Here is a 4,591-nt window from a genome sequence, read left to right on the forward strand (position 1 = left end):
CTTGTTGTTATAGTTCAATTAATTTAATCTTATAAGATTTATGATATCTTCATCTATATTATTCCGTAGATATGCCTAATTTTTAGTTACTTAAAAAGAATCTATTTTTAAAGTTTGTAGCATTTAATCCCACAAATATTGAATAAGAGCTGGATGGTTAAGTTTGAATTATTAAATTGGTTCAACTAAAAGCTAACTACTTTTCAATATAATTCGGATAGGTATTTTACATACAACAGATTGAAATAAGCCAAATAAGAATCAAAATACTTAAAAAAAGTCAATAATAATCCGACTTACAATACACTGTTTTTTTTATTTTTGAAGGGAAAATTTCTTTTCTGATGGACAAAATTATTTTCAATGAAAATTTTCACTTTGATTATCGTTTAGCATTTTACTTTCGAAGATATGATTAGATGGGCCCGATAATTTGATATGCAAAAAAAAGCTCTTGATCTACGGATATATCCGGTGTTTTATCGATAGGAAACTTCATATGCGACTTTTAAAAAATACAATTTATTTTTTTATAACCTTTTTTCAATAAAAAATTTACTTGAATATTTCTCAAAAACACTTATACATCTTTTATTGATTTAGTTGGATATTTACGTTTTGTATTTTTGTTATCATATTTATGTTTTATTATTAACTTTTTATTGAAATAAATACTCATTGTGGTTACAAGAATCCCAATTACAGATCAATACATATGTATGCAGGCTAAATTATGTTTATATATGGACTTAGTGAGGCTGACTCTAAGTTAAATAAATGCAAGAACTTCATAGAGGAGTCTGGAGAATAGGAGGATATGTCAATGGAAGATCTTTTAGAATATCAAAATTACAAGAAGTTTGTTGAATTATCAATTGTAATTTTTTTGTAAAATTGTTGAAGTAAGCTTCAAACATCAAAAGAATGGTAGATATCACAATCTTGAGTATAAAAATTATATAAGATCTTTGGATTCTTTGGGGTGCTGTCATAACCTCGACGGCATCCAGGGGTACAACACTTTCATTTCATCACCTTAAACATAACAGTCACGATTTGAATCCTAAAGCTATAAATATATATATTATCTTTCGCTACTTTTTTATTCATCTGTATGTTGTCCAGATGGCTTGAGATGTCCATGGTCAATTATCATCAGATATGAATATTATATGTCCTTTAAAGCGGGAATGGCTTTTTGCATTTGGCAATCCTTATTACAAGGAACTAGTAATAGAAGCTGTCATCATTATTATTTCATTCTTGAGGAGGAAGCATATCAGAATTCTTGATCATATAAAAATAAGTAACCTGTAACTACTCACACGTACAACGTATTTAATAAGTTTTTTAGAAACGTGTAAAGTTGGATTGTGATGAAGTTTAAAATACATTATAATTATTGACTATTGATACCAAATCCTGGATTGCTGATAATAGTGGTATGGATTTACAAAGAAAATTCAAGGTTTTTTGCATGATAATTATGAAAATATAGTCCTGAATACGTTCAAACTAGAACATCACCTTAAAAGTACGTACAGGAAAATTAGAAACTATCAAATTTACATAAGATATATTTTTTTACTAATACAGTAAATAATTTCATATTTGTTTTTATCAAACTATGGTGAATATAAATTTAAATAAAGTGCTTAGATTTTTTTTTTTTTTTTTCATATCAATAAGAACTGTGGAGCTGTATCATAAGGATCATGAATATATTATATATTTATAACTCATACTTTCTTATTTCAGATAGAATAATTTTCTGTTGTCCCGGCTGCCGGACTGTTTTTCCCAAGTCAAAGAAAAATAAACTCAAGGATTCAAAGAGAAAAAGTCATTCTCTACATAAATTTCCTAAAGATCATAGATTTCTGAAGCAATTGATTATAGTATTTACAAAAGCCAAAATAAGGAGCCAAACCATTATTCAAGAATTTGTAGTATGCATTTTTTGGAGAAAATTTTATAAGTGAAAGAACAGATTTTTTCGAAGTCAAAGACGTAGACTTATCCAAAAAAGAAGACTCAATGCAGATGCTGTCCCAACAATATTTTCCGATGTTCCAGGGTTCCAGAAAGTTTCTGAAAAACCTACTAAATTAGCTTCTTCAACTAATAGGTAATGTCTTTGGAAGTATTTAAACAATTTTTCATTTTATTTTATGTACATTAAAAAGACAAATAGTAATATAATACATACTAAGACTTAATAAGATTCGTTGAAATTTTCAGAAACTTCACAAATATGATTACCATTGATATTTAGTTTTTACAGATCCGAACGAGATAAAAGTCGTCTTAATAATCGAATTCGCTAATTTTTAAAAGAAGACGTTATCACAAAAATCATGAATATTAAGGAGAAGCTGGATAAATCATGCTTTCTGGGAGGCATTCATGAAATATCAAATGAAGAATATACTAGTTATTTTTCTCTATCTAAAGACAATATTGTTTTCTACCATTTTATAGGGCTGGAAAGTGGAAAAAAGATTTTTCTTACTCGATTTTCGCCAATGGTTAAACTTTTGGATGACTATTTTAATGAGCAAGAATCGCATTTCCTCAATAATCTTGGATTCATTATTGAACAACTCCATTTATTCTCTTTAAGTGTGAGCAGGCAAAGATACTCAGCAACATTATTAGGATTTTCAACGCTGCGGCATAATACAAGCCCTGCTTTATACAAACAAATTAAGGAGTCTGGATAGATTTTCTGACAATCAGTAACCCACATTAAATGATTAACAAGGGTTTTCTCTTTTCGTGGAGGAATTGCAAATTCTACAATTTACTATCTCAAATCAAGACATGGATCATTCAATGAAGAATATAAGTATGTATTAATAAAAATTGACGAAGTTTATTCATCGTAGCGAATAGAATTCAGTTAGGGCAATTTTTTTGGATGTGAACCTGGTAGAAATTACTTTAAAAGTTTGCGCTGCTTCATGATTAAAGGTATTCTTGGAAATTGAAATGATGTAGTGGCTATCAATTGCATTACTTCATTTATTATTAAAGAAAATTAAATGAAGGTTCTAAAAGTAGTTACAAAAGTTGGTTTTGAACCAGTTGTAACAATTGTGATGTTGATGCAGCAAATGGTAAGTTCTATGCTTATTAACTTGTAAATGGAACTGCTCCCTCATACATTATCGACCCTTTTTTATTATTGGAACAAAAAATATTTCTGCCCTTTGATTCTGTACACATCTTTAAAATTAGTAAAACAACTTGAGAATCTTTGGTCAGTTTACTTAACCTTCCTTTGAAGATAAAAATAGGATACTTAAAGCTGATTATGGAAATGTAAAACAAATCTACAATATGGAACTTGATCATGTACTGAAAATAGTTTACACGCTAAATCATACAGTTATTTCCACTGAACCGATCGAAAGGACAAATGTGGATTTGTCAGTAAGTTTTGCGAAGAATCTACTCTTAACCCCCTTAATCATTATGCTTCACAGGATGAAAAATTTATAAATTTGAAAAAAACAGCTCAATTTGTTTATATGCTGAAACGTTCTCAGAACTGTGTCGACATTAATTATAACTCTATACATATCCGAAAGAGGGATGCTTCTATAAAACCCAAATCTGATAATCAAAGAGAGCAAATCCATTTTTTAATTAACATTGCTGAATGGATTAAATGCTGCGAGGAACACAGAGGTGGTCTATCTTCAGAGACGTTTCTTGTATCTTATCAATTTTTTCGTAAAATCAATTCGAACCCAAGAGAAAAAAAATGTGCTGAATTTCTATTGAATTGTGGATTGGCTCCATGTTCCGCCTTCTACATATATGTATGTATAATGAGACATTTATATAAAATAAATGAAGTCCTTCATAATGAAATAAATAATTTTTTTATTTGAAAAATTATTTTGGGCAATTTTATATAGGAATATGATGTCTAAGATGTAATTAGTTACTTTTCATTGAGTAAATTATTTGTTTTCAACTCTGATATAAATAATTGCACGCATCGAAAGGCGTGCCTTCCATATTCAATTCAGTGTTCCCTGAAACTTTTGAAGTTTGCTGGGCATGTGTCGATAATTTTCCGAATATTTTATTCATATCGATATTCGTTAGGAATTGAATTATGAGTTTTTTGTGGACATCAATGCTAGAAAGTGAGCCATTGTATGTCCTAAATATCCTCACGTAAAGGAAGAAAAGATGGCACATCGAGCCAGACGGTACTATTCGGCCTTTCTTTGGATTGTCTGGGCAATAATCCTTATACGATATTAAATTTGAATTAGTGCAAGAATCATTCTCACTGTTAAACATTGGAGCCTTACAAATTCCACATTCCATATTTTTTTGTAGTATGAAGACACAATACCCTGCAATATATAAAATTGTGGCGACACAAAATCTACTGTCACACAATAAACATCCTTTAAGATGAAGTGACTTGCTAACTTTATCTTCCTCTTCATCTTCACAAAATGTGTTTCATTAACGTCTTTTTGTTCATAAGAAAAACTATTTGGTGGTGTTTGTTATAAATTAGAAAATTAACAATAACAAGGTATCATCTTGATGTACACAGTTGATG

The 4,591-nt window shown here is 29.3% G+C and overlaps 1 long non-coding RNA gene across 6 annotated transcripts; it reads left to right on the forward strand.

Annotated features, from left to right (window-relative positions):
• The first annotated feature begins 683 nt into the window (after positions 1–683).
• LOC121126244 (uncharacterized) lies at positions 684–3,941 on the forward strand. Of its 6 annotated transcripts, none has more exons than XR_011782171.1 (4): positions 684–2,128; positions 2,276–3,119; positions 3,241–3,435; positions 3,489–3,941. It is a non-coding gene; the product is annotated as an uncharacterized lncRNA (long non-coding RNA). The 6 variants fall into 6 exon arrangements; XR_011782170.1 differs by having other exon boundaries at positions 2,276–2,973; positions 3,037–3,435; XR_005866865.2 differs by having other exon boundaries at positions 2,276–2,973; positions 3,051–3,435.
• Positions 3,942–4,591: the final 650 nt, after the last annotated feature.

This window comes from Lepeophtheirus salmonis, chromosome 11, assembly GCF_016086655.4.
Source record: "Lepeophtheirus salmonis chromosome 11, UVic_Lsal_1.4, whole genome shotgun sequence".
Lineage (NCBI taxonomy): Eukaryota > Metazoa > Arthropoda > Copepoda > Siphonostomatoida > Caligidae > Lepeophtheirus > Lepeophtheirus salmonis.